Source organism: Spermophilus citellus, assembly GCF_964194105.1.
Source record: "Spermophilus citellus genome assembly, chromosome: 1".
NCBI lineage: Eukaryota > Metazoa > Chordata > Mammalia > Rodentia > Sciuridae > Spermophilus > Spermophilus citellus.
Genome location: NC_138182.1, coordinates 133,097,689 through 133,117,088, shown reverse-complemented (window position 1 = coordinate 133,117,088; position 19,400 = coordinate 133,097,689). Strand labels below are relative to the sequence as shown.

The 19,400-nt window shown below is 40.5% G+C and overlaps 1 long non-coding RNA gene across 2 annotated transcripts; it reads right to left on the bottom strand.

Moving 5' to 3' along the window:
• Window positions 1-9,223: 9,223 nt before the first annotated feature.
• On the bottom strand, window positions 9,224-19,354 carry LOC308650131. 2 transcript variants are annotated; one of them, XR_014022260.1, is made up of 4 exons: window positions 18,951-19,354; window positions 18,012-18,089; window positions 14,508-15,963; window positions 9,224-10,557 (listed from the first exon to the last, which is right to left on the bottom strand). It is a non-coding gene; the product is annotated as an uncharacterized lncRNA (long non-coding RNA). The 2 variants fall into 2 exon arrangements; XR_014022259.1 differs by having other exon boundaries at window positions 9,224-15,963.
• Between the last annotated feature and the right edge of the window lie 46 nt (window positions 19,355-19,400).

Sequence of the window (19,400 nt, the reverse complement as noted above, 5' to 3'; positions counted from 1 at the left end):
AGTCTCCATGTGATCTCCATGAAAGGGCACTGCTTTTCTTCTCAACTGTTAATTGCAGAGAGATAGTTGGGAGCTGCCATTAGTCTTATTTTCCCACCACTTGGGGAGAGCCTGCATATGGCAAGAGACGGTGACAGTGATATGCAAACACAAGAAATGGAGAGAGTGCTATGACTACGTTGTTAAAGTCCTTTATTCAGTTCCTTGTGCTGAAAACCACATTCTCATAGTTTCCCCTTTCTTTAAGCTAGTTTGAGTTGTTTCTGTTGGTTGTGGTAGAAAGAGACCCTGCACAGTATTTTTCCTCATTCAAATCTCTCCTCTTTCATGAAATCCTCTCAACACAGGAGAAGAGAATGCTTTTTTTGAATTCTTCACTGGTTGTTTGCCGGATCCCCACACAATTCTGCACATCTCTTCCCATCTCTGAGTTTAGTCATGTCACATTGGTATTTAGAAATCATCACAGTGAGGGCAATTGCATCACAGAAATTAGCAAACATTACAAGTCAGAGCTTCCTACCCTGTACCCTGGCCCCAGCCTGTCTGCCAGCATATCACTGTCTAAGTTCCCTCTTGGTTGTACCATCTTTTGGATAGCCATCTGAATGCACTGAGATTTGTGACACCTCTTGACTTTTGAAATTGGTGACTTTGGGAGGACAAGCACTGCTGGCCTAGGCTGCATCTGAATCTTTAGAACCTCAGAGGAAGAAAGATCCTGAGAAATGATTTGGCCCACGTCCTGTTTTCACAGGTAAAGAAAGGGTCTAGAGACCTTCAGTGACATTAGTCACAGAGCCCAGAGGAAGAGAGTTCATGTTTTTTTGACTTACACCCATTGTTAAAATGTGGCTACTCTCCTTTTGCCTTTTTTCAGCCTTTTCCATTCCCTAATCTTGGCACAAATGTGTCAAAAAAAATTTTTTTTGAATCATTCCAAACAGCTGATGGCCAAGACCCAACTAATCAGATGCTTATTTTCAACAGGAGGCTTTGGGGTTGTGAAGTTTCCAGAATGAGATCATTCCAGATGGGGTCTCACTAATGTGGCAATGCTGGGGAGACAGCTGTTCACAGAAAGACATGCTGCCACTTCATAGACTTCTGAGCCAGCAAGCCTGGGGAACTGCGTTCACTGTTGTAAAGTCATTTGAGGGAAAAGGTCAAAATAGCCTCAGGTTAAAAGAACATGATGTTGAAGTGGTTGTTAGTTGCTCTGTGTAGTATGTCACTTGTAATGAAACAAGATGGTCATTCAGCCCCGAGGAAAGCTTGCAGATTATGAACATTAAAATACACTTTTTTTTTTTATGCAGCAGTTCTGTTTCTGGGAGCTTATTCTGGAAATGCACATGTGGATATTTATTGCAACCTTATTTGAACTAATAAAAGATTGGAGACCATCTTCATGCACAGCATTAGGGAACTGGTCCAATAGATGGTTATTCATACCTATACATGTATATACACATACGCAGGGATTCAGAGACAGAGGAGGGATTCTGCTTTATGCAGTCATCTCCAAAATATATTGTTTAGTGAGAAAAATAAGAAACAGAACAGTATGTAACGTTTGCTATCATTCAGTAAAAAAGAAAAAGAAAAAGAGAGGAAAACACACACATAATTATAAAAGCATAATTCAGAAGGATATGTAAGAAACTGTAACACTGAAGTTGTCTCTGGAGAGAGGAATCAGAAAACAGTGGCAAGAGGCACTCTTAATTTTCAGGGTATGTCTGGGAATAATTTGATTTTTTTTGGTCTTATTTATTCATTTGTTTGTTTTTGGTACTAGGGATTGGACCCAGGGGCGTACACCACTGAGCTACCTCCCCAGTCTTTTTTATTTTATATTTTAAGACAACATCTTAAAGTTGTCCATGCTGACCTCAAACTTCAGAGTCTTCTGTCTCAGCCTGCCAACAGAAATATAACTCTGGACAAGAGGATCATAAGTTTGAGGATAGCCTCAGAACCTTAACTAGATCCTGTCTCAAAATAAAAAATAAAAAGGGCTGGGATGTATTTCAGTGGTAGAGCATGCCTGAATTTAATCCCCAGTATCAGGAAGAAAAATAAAATAGAAGTTTTGTCTCATCTTTCAACCTTAGGATGAATATGTACAACTGCAGAAGGACACTAGATGCAGTGGTGGGCCATCTTCCCAAGGTCATCCATGAGTGGGGCACCTCATCACCAGATCCCTCTACTAGACCACGTCTGGCCAGACAGAGGTCTTCAACAAACAGAGAGTTTTCATGGAAGGAAAAGAAGTACCAGTGTTCTGGAAGCTTTTCTGGCCTAAGGTTTCAGGGCAGTGGAAACCCTGAGACAGCTAGAGTCCCAGCACAAATGCAATTAAACTAAAATAGGCGCCACTTCTACTCAGTGGAAAGTGACCCAGAAAAGCTCCAACTGGTTTCCAGATGTGACTTGAAGGGTCTGGGCTGGAAAGATTTCATTTTGGAATTTGATGCAGAAAGCTTGCAAGGTTTCTCAACTCAATGTGTAAATCTGAAATAAACAGACATATTACGTGAGGAGATGCCATACTGAGAGGGTCTTGAGAATGAAACATTGAGAAAGCAGCCTGTGAACGGGCCTAGAAACAGACTTTGCCACGTCTGGCCAGCATAATTTTAGGAGAGAGTATGAGAAATAAAATGATCCATCCTTTTTGGTGGGAATAAAACTAGAAATTTTGAATCAAAGAAATGAGGCATGATTCAACTGCATAAATGAAGTCAGCTAGTGGCTGGAAAGAGACTTTTTGTCTGAATCTTTTGTGAAGTAGATTTGCCTAAATCTTGTATTTCAAAAGACTTCTACAAAAGTTGGGCATGGTGGCACACGCTTGTAATCCCAGATACTTGGGAGGCTGAGACAGGAGACTCCTGAATTTAAGGCTATCCTTGGTCACTTAGTGAGACCCATCTCAAAATAAAAACATCAGAAAGGGCTGGGGGCATAGCTCAATGGTTGAGAACTTGCTTGCATGCCAGAGCCCTGGGTTCAATCCTCAGTACCACAGGGAAAAAAAAAAAAAAGAGAAGAGAACTTCTACAGAATTCTCTTGAATAACCCTCAGAAGACACCTAGTTCTATACATCTTCTTCACTTAATTTATACCCAGAAAACTTATTTTATCCATAGTAAATTACACATTTTGCATCACAATCTCTTTAAAGATACATAACCTGGTAACCATGGCAGTCTCTGGGAAGAATCATGCAGGTGGAAGATGGGATCTCAGAGTCACAGCTTTCACTGTACTGTTGCAGTGTGCCACATGCACATATCACACCTTGAAATCAAAACACACTCTAAAAAAAGCTCAAAGGGAAAGACATACCTTCACAATGGAGAGATTTGGCAACTACTCTACCAACCATGTAAGCAAATTTAGCATCAGTAAGATGTAACAACCTGGCCCATAACTCCTAATATGACACTAACCCGAATCCAATCAAGCCTTTAGACACACCCTCTGATTAGAAGAAGACAGAAAGAGGAACTAGTTAAATGGTGTATGAGAATATCAACTCAAGAGAGTGGGATTATTTTTCAAAATGTTAATGTCATGAAAAAAATTGAAAAGTGGTTTAAAAAATCAAGGATAAAAGATATTTTGGGGGCAGCTGGAAGAATTTTTGAATATTAGTGAATATTAAGGAATTTTTCATTTTCTTAGGTATAAACAATGGTTTGTAGTTTATAAAATAATGTTCTTATTTTAAGGATATGTATGCTGAAGTATATCGGGGTGGGTGAAGAGACATGATGTTGGGAACTCAGTTTAAAATACCTCAGAAGCTGAGTGAGGTACTGCAGGCCTATAATCCCAGTGACTCTGGAGGCCAAGGCAGGAGGACTGCAAGTTCAAGAACAGCCTCAACAACTTAATGAGATCCTAATTTAAAAAAAAAAATAGAAAGGACTGAGTATTTAACTCAGTGCTAAAGTACCCCTGGGATAAGTTTCCAGTAACAAAAATAAAAAATTAAAATAAAGTAGCTCAGAAAACACACAGGAACCCATGTGTGCACACATGCATTCACATTGTTTTTATTTTTAAATATTTTTTTTTAGTTGTAGATGGACACAATATCTTTATTTGTGTTTAAATTATTTTTATGTGGTTCTGAGGGTTGAACCCAGGGCCTCATGTGTGCCAGGCAAGCTCTACCACTGAGCTACAACCTCAGCCCCCACACTGTTGGTTTTTAAGCCATAAATCCTCAGTTTTAATCTCAACTTTGTGAGGCCAGGGCTGGGACTTTGCAAATCCCATTTCTCCTTTGCCAGTTGGCCTCTGTTAGTCTGTAAATGGGAAGCACTAGAAGGAGACTGGAAGTCTAGAGGAGTGGCAAGGAACTTGGTCCTTTCTGTTTTGCTCCTGTTACTGTTGGGGTCACCAAGCAACAGTTCCTCACCCTGGTAATGACAGAATTATTTCCCTCAGGAGCAGCTGGTTCAAGTTTACATTTTTTCCCCTTTAATCCCAGAACCAACCTCATTAGGCTTTTCAGACAACCAACATCAGCAGGCAGATGCTCTTTGTGTCCCCACTCCCTGGGGCCTTCATCCAAATGTCTACATCTTAATAATCTCAAATGATTTTCCATATCTCTCAGATGTAGGGATGGCAGCTGCTTTGTGCATTTTCTGTAAAATTCCATTTGCCCTTGCAGTTCTCCAATACCTGGTTAGCACTTCTTTTTATCAAATTCTTCTGTGAAAGGAACTAGTATAGTTTGTCTCCTGAGTGAACCTCTAACTGAACCCAGGAAACAGACCCTCAAAGATGAAAGTTTTGAGGTGTTTGGGTTTTAGACTTGACTGCAATATCGAGTCTCTTGACAGAGAAACAGGATGCTGATAATCTATTGCATTTGCAAATTATCAACTGAAATTATTGTGATAAAGAACCCCCAAAGCAGGTGCCTTGGGGATTCAAGTGGCTGTAGGGAATAAGAAGGATTTAAGGCCGTGAGGTGTGATGCCTGCTGCGAGTGCACTGGAGTGTTTCCAGAAAATGTTACACACAGCTCTTTAGAATCCCAGTTCAAGTCCTGGTGACACAACTAAAGATTGTCTCAAATCCCTTGCTGAAATTCACACACAAATGTTCATTGTGAAGATTGCAGATTTAAATGTAAGCTGAAATTGACGCCTACATCTCTCCTGATGAGGTGAGGTTTGGGAAGGACTCCCTAGACTTGGCAAGAGGACATCTGTACAGACTTGGATTAAGCTGGCAATCTCAGCTCCTGAGTCGCAGTCTTCTTGCCTTCTCCTTTCCCATCTGAGACTGTCCTTCCTTTGGTTGCATACCCAGTAGTGACTGTATCTGAGGGAGGTGCCTTTTCAATTAGCTGCCTGTACTCTTCAAGGCTTGCCCCAATGACTCCTTGTTGCTACTACACCTGTAGCTTGGGTGATGCAGATCAGCATATTCCAAGGCAATAAGTACAAAGTCTGAATCTGAAGGTGAGATTTTATAATCTAAGATAACTTCAAGGTTTTTTTCTCATGGGTAACCTGGTGAATATATATTAGAGTGAGATTCTAAGAGCATTAGCTCTAAGAAGGCCAAATATAACAGGCCACATTTACTGACATGAGCATACTTATTAGGTCTACCACGCAGCCTGCCCAGTGGTTTCATTAATGAGGTTCTAGGCATAAAGTTAGTTAGAAGAGATCGAAATAAAACACACAGACAGTTACCTTATTTCTATTGCTAGGTCCGAGACGGCTCACCTCTCTGGTTCCCACCTCTAGCCGCCCAGCAGGGCAGTGAGGATTACTCAGGGCTAGCAGGAGAGAGAGTGAACACGCCGGGGAGTAGCCTTTTATTGGGGAACAAGAGATTCAGGGGAGAATTCCATCCAATGAAGGTTGAGGGGGGGCTGCACTCCAAGGTCAGGGTCAGTGATTGGGTCCCCGGGGTCAGTGGTCAGGCACACCCCCACACGGATGGGCTCTCTCATCAGGAAAGGGTCGGGAAAGCTTCGACAGAGCCAAAGCGCCTCAGGCCCTTAACGGGAGTCACCCAATCACGTGTTAGAATGGCTTCCCACAATTAGGGATTCTGAATTTACTGTGTACCTTGTATAAAGAATTTACTTACCTAGCTGACAGAAACATGGACTAAATAGTGACCTACATATAAGGAGTTTGAGACCCCCGAACCTCCTTGCACAATGTAGTGAAAGAAATCCAAATATTTGAGAGTCCTGGTGACCAGGCACATACCTTCCCCTGTAGACCAATTATGCAATAACCACGGAAGCAGTTTGTTTCACCTGGTGGAGCCAAAAACTCCTGTCACAGACTGGCCTTAAGGCTCCAATAGCTCTCTCTCTTCCTAATATAGTTTTCATCACCCTGTCATCCCACAAAATGTCATATGGTCCAGTCCACTCATGACATTTGCAGGTTGGATCTGACATGAAGGTTGGAGCATGAAGTATTCTAGATGTCTTAGTAAATTTCATGTGTAAGAGGGTGGGACACAAAAATTCGGTAATTTACAACCTTGGTGAAGTTTCTTATGTACCAATAGCCTGCAGCACATTGCAATATCCCCTTCAAGGTGAAAGGCAAGCTGCTGTTCCTTGCATTGTCAACCACTATTAACAGGCAATGTTTCATAGTCCTTTTTCTCTTTTGGAGTGATGTTTTATTGACCCATTTACCAAATAACCTATAGACTGCCAGTCTTAAGCAGAGACCAGAGCCCAAAAGGCTGAGTGAGTCCAGCCTATAGTGTTAGCTACTCTGCCACCTGGGGTTTAAGACCCAGCAGACCCAACTACACTTGAATGGAATTCTGTATGGAACCTTTTACCAATGCCAATAGAGGAACTGAAGCATAGACCTCTAGGGTTTGGGAGGAAATCCATGACCTCTTCTCTAAGTAGCAACTAATCTTCTCTTGAGAAATAGCTCCTCGTTTGCTACAAGTCCTGTAACAGTCAACCTGGGTCTGAGTGCTATTTGATCCAATAAGCCATAGGACTATGCACAGCAGCAATACCTCAGCAAGTGGAAAAGTTTTATAAAAGAGACAGGGATTAGGCAGATTTGGAAGGCACAGCAAGATGCCTGATTAGGTAGCTGGACTCCTTTGACACCTCCTCCTGCTATAAGGCTCCCACCCGCTGCTCCCCAATCCATAACTTTGGCCGCAGGGGGGTAGGTAGTTTCTTATGACCAGCTGACCAGGAAGAAGAAATTTAGACCTGGTTTACAGTTTATTCTGATCAATATGATAGTACCAGCTGGTTGCTGCAAAAACTGATGCAGTATTACAACTCTAGTTGGATATGTCACTGAAGAATTCTAATGAAGGGAAATGTTCTTAGGGAGAATTCTGAGTGGTACATTTGGTTGTCTACTCCATCTGATCTGAGCAGTATCCAGAAGTACAGATCTAAACTGCAGTAGCCAAGGGCAGTTACTAATAGTTTATCCAATGGTCAGGGACTTGGAAGGAACAGACTTAGAAGTCAAGTGACAAGAAGGTCTGGAAAAGAAGTAAGTAAATGAGTCTTTCAGAATAAACAGAAAGTTAAAGATAATTATGCTCCAGGTAAGTGCTCACCAAAGCACTGTGTGGCCATGAGAGTGCATTTTGCAGACATACAACTACAGGGAATGTATTAACCATGGGCCCAGCTGCTATACTTGGAAATTCATCACTGCCTCTCTGACACATGCTTCCCAGGGCTACTCCCAGAAAATGCCTAAGCATGGCAGGAATACTAAGGTATGCCTATTCCTGGCATATATCGGCCTCCTGTGATAGCTGAGGATTTGTGGACTTCCTGATGGTGGCACTGAGCCTAAGCTAACTCGGAGAGCCATCCACTGTGGAGGGGGCTTTCAGTAACCAGGACAAAATGAGGCACTTGGTGGATATCAGTTAGCCTCTTTCCCTAGCTATTCTAATGACCAAGCAGTGAGCCCATGTACAAGGGTGGCCAGGTTGGCAAACAGAGACTTACACATCAGCTTCTTCTCACCATGACTGATATGGGCAGCTGGTGGCAGGTTGATTACACTGACATTTTCTACCAAGAAGGGGCAACTAGTTACTCTCACTGGAAAATATATACATTCTGGATTTGGCTTTGCCTTTGGTACTTCTGTGAGCCTCATTAACTATTATGAGTATCCTGTACCACATTGCTTCTCATCCAAATTAGCAAACGAAGGTGTATTAGTCTGGCTGCCATAACAAAATGCCTTAGACCAAGTGGCACAATTTATTCCTTAGAGTTTGGAGAATGGAAAGTCTAAGATCAAGGTACTGGGCAAGATAGATTTCATTCTAAGGCTTTTCTCTTGGCTTGTAGGTGGCTCTCATATCACCATCTTGGTCAAACCTCTTTGTGTATATACTGAGCATGGCAGGGCAAACTATCCAGGGAATCTTCTTATAAGGACATTAATCCCATTGGACCAAAGTCCCACCCTATGACCTCATGTAACTGTAACCCTAATTATCTTTCAAAGGTGCCATCTCCAAATACTATCACATTGGTTGGGGGTTAGAATTTCAACATATGAATCTGGGGTGGGGGACACAAATATTCATTCCATATGTTTGTGGCACTACATTGATTTCTATAGAAATTTATTGGTTTTGTCATATACTTTATTACCCAGAAACAGCTGGGCCACAAGAATGGTGAAATGATCTACTTAAGACTCAGCTACTTTGCAACTTAGAGAAAATAATCTAAATGATGGCATTCTATCTTACAGGATGCAGCATGTGCTTTGAATTGGTAAGCGACAAATATGGATCCATTCCCAGCCCAAGGCCAGAAGGTCCAGGGACCCAGGGGTGAAAATGGGAGTGGCTTATCTTACCACAGCATCTAGTAACTGTAACAGAATCTTTGCTTCTCATTGCTATAGCTGTAAGTGCTGCTTCCCAAGGAAGGAATGCTTTCATCAGGAGAATTCAGCATTTCTACTGAACTTGGAAACTGTGACTGCCACTGATCATGTTGGGCTTGTGTTATGAACCTGAAATTGGCCTGAGCTGTTTGTACAGCATGAACTCCTGGTGAAAGCATACTATGTCCTGATTAATCACCTTGCTTTGCAGTCGTGTGTATGAGGAATTCAAGGTGGTTAGTACCAATTTGTCAACATTATTTATTGTAATAGTCAGATGGAATCGTCATACCTGGAGATCTTTACCTATTCGTTTTCTGTCCTCCAAGAATCCCCAAAACTTGGTTGTTGGGGCTGGTTATGTGGCAAGAATATGCCTATGTGAGCAGCAAAGTATAAAAAATACCAGCTGAGATTCTATTTGGGGTTTCTTGGTTCTGAGGTATTCCTGATCCAAGACAGAATGTCCCTATGGACCTGTTTTAGTTTCCTATTGCTGTGGTTAACATTTTACCACAAAATTAGTAGCTTAGAACAACATATATTTATTATCTTACAATTCTGATGTTAAAAGTCCAAAATCAGTCTTATGGGCTGAAGTCAACGTGTCTGCAGGGATGGCTGCTCTAGAAGTTCATGTGAATATCTGTGCTCTTGCCTTTTTCAATGTCCGGAGGCTGCCTGTATGCCTTGGCTTGAGCCCTTTCTTCCAAGCTCACGTCTAGTAGAATGGTACCTCTAAATCTCTGACTCCCTGGCCTTGACACTCATTCTCACATCTCCTCACCCTCCTAAGAATCTTTGTGACTACAGTGGCCCAGTGGCTGATCATTCTATCTCAAGATCCTCACCTTGGCCCAGCTGCAAAGTCCCTTTTGGTCATCTAAAGTAACATATTCACAGGTTTTGGGTATTAAGATGTAGACCCCTCTGGTGGACCATTCTTCTGCCCACCATAGGCCTTGACATGGCAGGGTGGGGCGTGGGGGGACAGTAAGTGCTACAAGTGTTCTCTGCAGACCTCCTGGTGTGGGCAGTCTTTGGCAATGAAGCATATACTTTTAAAAAATGCTGCTACTATATTGTAATGTTTTCCTGTGATTGGAAGGGTAAAGTTTCTAAGCTGCAAGGCCTGAGTTAAAAAGTGAAGGACCAGGAATTGTTAAGCTCCTCTGCTACACCCAGAACCTGAAATTCCTGAGGCAGTTAAGACAACGCCCTACTGGCCATTTAATTGATTAATAGCCTAGGGCCCTGTGCAGCTTGTCCTGTAGGCATACAGGGCCCAAACCAATCAGTTTGAATGTGCACCCCACTTAGGAGTGACCAATCACCCCCGCCCGACCTGTTCCTGCCAATGAATGTACTAATCAAGTTTAAGAATTGTTGTTTGATTTTCCTGCCTTATGATGATTTGTCCTGATGTATGCAAAGCCTCCGCCCTCCCCAAAAAGTGTACTTAAGCACTGCTTAACCTCTGCTCGGGGCTCTGGGCTGCTCTCCCTTCTTGAGTGAGCACGGAGCCCCAGCGCGCTGGAATGGATCCCCAATAAATCCCCTTCTGCAATTGCATGAGTCAGTCTCTTGGTGGTCTCTTCCTCTGACTTTTCGCCGGACCCTTACAGTTACCTCTTTTAACTGAAAAACAGGGAAAAAAAGTATGTCTGTATTTAGTACTTGGAGCAATGGCACGAAGAATCTTTTTCCTCTTTTCTGTTGGCTCCACTTGGTAGCCTCTCTGTATGCTGTAGCAAAATTGACCACTAGAAGATCCAGGTACCTCCTGGTAAGTTAGCATATGTAGCATCTTCCCCATTAACTCCAACAAAAGTGTTAGAGCTGACTTGAGTCAAGATGGTGCCATATGGATTGACAATGGGGGAAGCTAGTTCTTTAGAAAAAGTAGGGTGCTATTACTAAAAGAAGCCAGTGAAAGAATAAACAAATGTTGAACAGGTCAAAATGAGATGATCAGCAGCTAGACTTCTCAATTCCTACAGGCTGAGACCTAGGGTTTTTTTAGATGCCAAGTGAGCAAGCCAGGACTTAAATTCATTTCTGAATTAAGAAAGATTTGTGGCAAATTTGTAAAAGAGAAGGCAAATAACCGTAGGTCTCTCTTTATTTTCAGAAGATAAAGTACAAAGTACAATATATTAAATAGTAGTTTTATACTGCCCTTTTAATTAAGCTGGATTTTGAAAACCTAAAATTGGACTTTTAGGTTTTCAAACAGAAAAACTAGGCATATTTTTGCAGGTGGGGGTGGGTGGTATTAAGGTTTGGAATATTGGGAGGTTTTTGGAAGTGGCATCAAGTTGACTTATGGAGCAATCACAATTTCGTTTATCATTTCCTTCTAACAAAAGCCCTCTCTAGATTTCCAAATCCTGCAGATATTAAAGCCAAGTTTACAATATTTAATATAACTCAGTGCTAAAAAGACTCTATACTATAAACAGAGCCTACATTTAAATTGAAATATAATTCAAGTACCATAAAGTTTATGCTTTAAAAGCGTATGTCTATTTGGTTTTGATTCCCAATGGGTTATGTCTGAAATGCTGACCCACTCACCCACATAAAGCAGATTTTAGTGGCTTAAAAAAGCAGCCAAAATGTCAAAAATCCACATTCACACCAGTTTTAAGAGAAAAGCCATTTATATCTCCTTTTTTTTTTTTTTTTCTCCACCGCATTTCCCAGTGATTTCTTACAGTCTGGAGCTTCCTGGTTCCACCAGAGTTCTGTCTTCTAATTCCAAGCTAGCAGAGGCTCAGGTTGGGCACTTTTAATTTGAGTCACTAATATCTCCTCTAGAGATGTTTAAAATCAGAATTTTGGCAAAATCTGTTATGAAGGTAGGTCGGCTTTCAACCAAACTTGCAGAGAGAGTGACATCTGCTGGTCATAAAGATTTCATCTCTATTCTATCAGAATTCCCTTTTGAAAATTATCCATAACTTTAATTACACAGCAAAAACAAGTAAACCCAGGCCTCTTCCTTGGAAACAAATGATCACATATGACTTATATGTGCCAATATATGCTTTAATCTAAGTTTCTTCTTCATTTTAGCCAACATCGTCTCTTTCATTTGGTCAGGGAAAAATAAACTGTTAAAATAATTTGAAAATGACCTAAAAGCCCCCTTAAAACTGCCCTTTGGGTTTTTGCTTTGGAGCAACAATAACTTAATTAATCTGAGAGAGAGTCTAGTAGACTTGATGGAAGATGGCTGCCAAAGGCCGTGTTACCTGGATCCCACTATTGAACTATGAAGCTGCAGGCTTTGCAGTCTTTTTTCCACACCCCCACCTGTCTTCAGAACCACATACAAATTAAACTCTATATATTTATTTGCATCTAGATTATTCCTATATTAGCTCTGGAAATTTTTCCCACTGCTTTTGATGTTAAGACTATAATAGGAAAAAGACAGACCTATATTTTATATTTATGTTTTTAAATGAAGGCCTGCTAATTAATATATTGATAAAAGAATTTTTGTACATGATGATAACACTGAGTTTTGTGTAGAAAATATAAACTTTTTAATTTGCAGTATTCAAGTGGCATCTAAATTTGGTAGTCAAGTCCACTCCCCTTTAGCTTTCCTTTTTTTTTTTCCCCTTCAATTACAAAAAAGTTGGGACTAGCTCTGATTGGGACATCTCTGATTCTTTCCATGCAATAAAATTGTAGAGGGAAAAATTTGTTATCAAATTGCCGTACACAACTATTAAAGGAACTAAAAGTAGTACAATAATAAAAAAATTGGGATGAATAGGCAGAGGGAGATGGATGTTTTACAAATTCAATCCTTACCTGTTATCTCGAGTCAATATATAACTTCTAAAGCTGATAAATAAAAACTTCCATATGTACTTAGTATAAACATATTAGAGATAGGTGGAACAAAAGAAGTTAAAACAGAAAAAAATAAGGTAATTGGCAGGAAGGGATTGTGGCTTTTCATAGAGTGCTCTCTACTATTAGTTTTCCCCTGGTCTTTGATATGTAGTGCTTTTATAGTTTTAGAATGAAAATGTAAACGTTTAAATTTAAAATTATATATTTTGCCAAACTGTCGTTCAGAAAAATTATACTAACTTAGATTCTCATGGGGGAATTTTTTGATGTGACCCTGAATTATGTTAGTGATTTTATGTCAATTTATTTATAATCCATACTCTGGCCTACTCAAAAATTTTAAGCAATCTTAGAAAAAAATATATAGGTTAAAGATGTAATGTAACTGAGGAATTAGGGGAAAGGAAAAATAGATCTAGGGAAAATAAGCTGCAGTCAGATGACCAAATAATCCATGGGAACCATCAGGAGAACCAGTGAAGAATGAGGATCCTCAGCTGGGTGTGGTGGTGCACGCCTGTGACCCCAGGTATTCTGGAAACTGAGGTAGGAGTATCACAAGTTCAAGGCCAGCCTGGGTAACTCAATGAGATCCTGTCTCAGAAATAATAAGGATGATGTAGGGGCTGAGAATATAGCTCCACAGTAGAGCACTGGCCCTGATCTTCAATACTGCAAAAAAACAAAACAAACAAACAAACAAAAAAGAGGAAAGTGGCTCCTTGATCTTATGCAGGACTAATAAAAGATAATCTTTAGGGTAAGGCTCAGGAATTTCCTTTTCAGCAGTTTTGATGACCTGGAATGCTGAAGTAATTTAAAAGATGAAGTGAGTAATACGTTATGGTATTTATTAATATCCTGGTATTGAGAACATTGGAGCTGGGGGAATGGGCATTGAGACTAGCTCCAAAGAGTACATTTAAAAGGGCAGGAGTTAGCTGTCACTGTGTTGTCAATTTCTAGGAGATCTTCTCTTTACTCACGGCTCAATTCCTAGCCCATTAGTTAGCTGGATTTTCTAGAGCTTGGGTCCTTTTTATGTATTGTATCAACAGGTTACATAGATACTCAGTATTGGAAAAATCCTTACGTATCAATCAGGTACTGGTAATCTTTTCTGCTGTTCCTCTCAAAACACACTTATATACACACAGAAACAAAAAACAAAAACCACAACACATTTTCACATGCCTTATTGAAAGCTGAAGTAGCTAATTTTTAAAGCACAGAATTCAGTGTACCATAAATATAAAAGGAAGGAAAACAATTACAGCTTAATTTTACAATAGTTATTAAGAATATATTAAAATTTACACATTAAAAAAGTGTTAAGCTTACAGTGCCTTTTGCTGCAACTGCAGCTTTTGTTCGATGATGTCTGAGAAACGAGGAACTTTTTTTGAAATAGCCACACGGATGTCATCACTCACACTAAAGCCACTTCTAGACTTTGTTTTGAAATGTAAAAGTGATGAAAAGCCCATCTCACAAAGGTATGTAGTTGCAAATGGCATGAGGATTTCTAGAGCTGCCTTTGCCAGGTTTGGAAACACCGTGAATTGAGCACACCAGAAATCCTCAAGCTTCATCGTCTCAAATTCCATGAGGATTTGGCCACTAGCTCGTAGTTTGGCAAGATCATTTTTCATTAAATAACCATCATCTACAAAATCGAGATTAAAAAGAAATGGATCCAGTATCCATTTACTTGCCTCATCAAGAGCTCCAACCGAAAAATATCCATGGAAGAAGCTGCTCAACTCCTGGAGATGCCACGAGACATCGGGGGCAATGCATACTCCTTCATTATCTGAAACAGTGATTTCTTCAAGGAAAGGAAAGTTTGTAAAGTTTCTTTTCTCAATTCTTTTTTGCCAAAATGGAAACTTTCTAACCAAAGCAGATAACTTTTCTCTAGCTGATACTGTGTTCATCCCAGTCCTTTGCAGAGAGGCACTAAGTTCATTTAGGTGTTTGAATAAGTCTGCAAGGTATGCCAAGTGAACTTTAAACTCTTTATCTTCAAACCCATCAATTAAATTACTGCTTTGGTGGTGAAGAAACTGATTTATTTCTTCATACATTTCAAAGATATGAGTAAGCATTTGACCTCGGGAAAGCCACCTCATTTCAGTATGGAAAAGGAGGACGCTATATTCTATGCCAATTTCTTCGAAGAAGGCTTGAAACAGGCGATGGTTTGGAGCTCGACCTTTGATGAAATTTACTACCCTCACCACAATAAACAGGGCATCCCTCAGTTTTGTAGGCAACGTCTTTGTGACAAGTGCATGAGGGTTTAACAGACAGTGTGTGACCACAATATGAGGTACCTCTTTTTTCACACAGGCAACAAATTCTGAACCTTCTCCTAGCACAGAGGAGGCACCATCAGTACAAACAGAGCCACATACATCAAGTGCTATTTTGTGCTTCAGAAAGAAGCCCCTGAAGAGGCTGAACACATCTTTTCCTTTCATGGTTAACTGCAGTGGTTCACAGAACAGGAATTCTTCTATGATCTCTTTTTCTTTTATATATCGTACAAATGCCATTAGCTGACTGCAGTCACCCATGTCAGTTGTCTCAGCAAGCTGAATACCCACCTTAAGAGGACTGGCTTTGATATCTTCTAGAACTTGCTGTAAGATATCCTGGCTCATTTCATCAATTCTAGAATGGATCACATCATCTGATAAAGGTACTTGCTGAAGCTTCTTTTGTGCATCTGGTCCCAAAACTATTTGGGCTATTTCCAGTGCACAAGGTTTGACCAATTTTTCAGCTATTGTATGAGGATTCTTCTCTTTGGCACATAAATATGCAAACTGATACGATGCTTGTAATAAGGCATCCTCATGAGACGCAACTCCGAGTGCCTTCAAGGTTTCTCTCTTATCAGATGGTGTTGGCACAGGCTTCAGGCCACTGAGATCATGTCCAGCTATTCCACCATGCTGTCTGTTAAAATGGTCTGACAGTTTTGATGGCCTAAGGTCAGTATTTGAAAACACTGAGTTACACAACACACACTGTGGGCGTTGAGTTCCATCAGCCTCTGTTGCACAGGTGAACCAGTAACGGACATAGTCATTATCCCACTTGCGTTTCTTTGACATGGTACACAAGAATTCTCAGGTAGTATTCCAGAGATGCCACAGAAAATTGCTTTAGGAGTAAAATATAACCCATACATTAAAAAACATCAGTGGTTAACTGAAAACAAAGCTGCATCACATGCTATCCTGTATGTGTCAAGAAATATCCTATAATGTGTCAGCTGAAGGAAAGCCCTGAAAACAGGACAATCCACTTAAGGCAGCAACTCAGAGTTAACTGCTCTGGAACAAATGACCTGACAGCAAGTCATGCAGGGAGATCTGGGCTTAGGCAAGTTATGAGGAATCCTTTACTGACAAATTGTGGTTATGGCTTAATTTGTTTTCAGTGAGGTTTATGACAAAAAGGTGGGGTTAATTTTTATCACCTAGAAAAGGCACCTCATGAAGATGCTTGCTCCTTCCATCCTGACCCAAAGATGTTTGCACACCTTCAGTTAAGAACAGAGAAAAGGAGTAATTCACCAAGTGTTCAAAGCAAGGGCAGATTTTGACATGGTGGCTAATGTTTCTTAATAGATTAAACAAGTTTGTAAAACTATTTGATCCTTGGGCAGCTTTGACATCAACTTAAGCAGGAATTTCAAATAGGTTTTTAAGCCTGATGAAATCTACCTTGACACAAAGGTGGGCTATGAAGATAGGCTTCCCTGATGTTAAGTGAAGTGTTCAAAATATTCATCGTTGATTCATATTATCCATATATAAAAGCAAAGCAACATTCTCAGGAGAAACACAACTATTCTAGTTAATGAGACTTTAGGAAAATCCCTCTCATGTGAGGTCATTGCAAGGAATTTCATGGTGCTTTTCCATATAGCTACCCCTTTAGTAGAAGCAGTCAAAACAACAGGGTGTAAATAAGCAGCATTCTGAAGATTTGTCTTAAACCAAAGACAGGGTGTAGAAGGCCAGTGGTTCTCTATTGTAGTAAATGGAGAAATCATCTGGTTCATGGCTAAAATGAATATTCCTAGACCCTAACCCTAGAGATACTGATTCTCTAGCTCTAGAGTAGGGGTCTAGAATTTATATTCTAAATAAGCACTGCAGATAACAAAGAACAGTGATTGTAATGAGAGCTGCCCATCAATCACAGGGAATCCTTCTGAAAGTATACATGTCCCTAATTATTATTAGAATAATAACTGATCCCCTGCACAAGGAGAACAAAAGAAAATTAAATAAAGTTGTCTGGGTGATCCTGATGCACACTGGAGCAAGTACGCAGGTTTAGAAGAAAGAAAACATTTCCTTCAAGACAATCCCTGGCTCACATATATTCTAGGTTGCCAAGTGAATAGTCTAACTGCTTTAATAGGCATTTAAGTTGTCTGAGTTGAGAACCACCACCTATGAAAGTGGAGAAACCTAAAAAAGGAAGTCAAGCCTTTTTCCATTTCCTACTCTTTAGCAAATGAACAAAGGTCTCTGTAGGTAGGCTCAAAAAGACCTTGGAAAACAATTCTATCTCCACAATAAATAAATGATCCCTGAAGTTTTCAAAGTTCTAGGTCCCAGAATGTGGCTGAAATAACTTAATGGGGACACATTTAAATAGAAATGATCACTGTGGCCACAGAAAACATCACAATAAGAACAACTACTTAAAATACTAGCTCTCTAGTGGATATGCCACGATTAATTGGCTGTAAAATGTACTTCTGTTACTAATAGGTTGACCTGTTATATGGTTGTTATGAATTGTTATGAACTGGGGGAAATCTACTGACCCTGAACTTTATCAAGTAATGATATATATGACCACTTGTGTTTAGAAATACTTGCAAGTAATGATGATATCAGCATGAAAATGCCCAAGTTCCTGTATATCTGTAATATATATTTACTATGTATATATTTGGAGAGGTGGAGGGAATAAGGAAAAAGCTTTGTTTTAGTCTTAGAAATCATTACTGAACCTGTTAAGAGTCCATCTTATCTACCCTGACCATGCTACTCAAGCACATTTTAATTTAAGATATACCTGTTTTGAACAAAAGAGTTTTTAGAAAAATTCACTTATAGTCTTTTCTGTTCTCCTCAAATGGGAAAATAGGTAGCAAGAATTTTTAAGATCCTCAAAGATGAACTTACCGCCCAAGTGGCTTTCTTGCCTTTTAGAACCTCCCAATTTTCACTTGCTCCTTTGTGGTATTTAGGAATAACAATACCCTAAAAAATGTAAACATTAAGAAAACCATCATCATGAGGAATTATTCATTTAAACAGATGTGATGTTACTGTGGTTGTGTTAAAAAAATTTTTCATTTGTTAGAGATACAGAATTATTAACAAGTGAAATGATATGTGGGATTGCCTCTGAAGTACTGTGCTTGAGCACATAAATATAGACATAAAGGGGGTAGAGATAAAAAGAAGTAAGACTGGCCTGGAGCAGATGATGTGTACACATCATACCACTCCCACTCCCACTTTTATGTACGTTGGAAGTTTTCTGTAATAAAAAGTAACAAAAAAATTTTAAAAAAGTAAAATAGACAAAAAAGAAAAACCCACATTATTTTAAGGAAGATATCATTTTCAAAATAGGTCTGAAAATCTTTTGGGCGCTATCTTAAGATGCTGAATGAATCTGATATAACAAAGTAAATTTTTTTTTTTTTTTTGCAAATTTAGGCACCATAAAAGTACCATAGTTAACACAAAAAATAATCTGCTAAAAGGGAATGTCCATGTAACGGAACTATTTAGGAAATGCTAAGATGTTTTATATATATATATATATATATATATATATATAAAATATTTCAGGCGTGAAAACCTTGAAGTAGAGTTGTAAGCCTGAACCACACACAATTCAGCTGGTATCCAGCCACTGCCTGTGCAAGTCCATGGTAGGAGCAGCGTTGGGGAGGCAGAGGGTGTAACCATATTTTACAGTTAAAAGCAACAGCCACAGCAGGGGCAGGATGTGGTGATTGCGCAGTTCCAGAGGCAGACGCCTGGGATCTTGGCTTTGTCACTTACAGGCTGGGACCTTTCCACTCCTCAAGTGGGTTGAACAGTACCTACCTTATAGGGCTGTTGGGAGGTTTAATTATGAGAATGCATGCAAAGAACACGCTGCTCCTAACTGACAGGGCCTGATGGTGTTATTAGGAGCGGAGTTTGGCGCAGGCCGAGGGCTACGGTCGCCATCGAGGAAGGCGGGCTCGGCTCGGTCTCCGCCCGCCGGTCTCCGAGCCCGAGGCGCAGGCCCGGGAGGATGCTCGGGCTTCCGTTTTGGCGCCGTTTTAGGCTCCAGAGCCGCTCACTGTTCAGCCTGGGGCCAGGACGTCAGAGCCGGTCCAGGCGGCGGCTCCTAGAACGGGAACTTGAAGAGCGCCGCAGCCGGAAGCTGCCGCAGAGATGCGGTTTCTGCCCGGCCGGGCTCCGTTCCATCCGGGTCCCGCGCCCTTCCCGCCCGCAGACTGGGCGCGGCGCCTCCCGCACGCAGGCGCAGTAGCGCGGCCGAGGACCGGA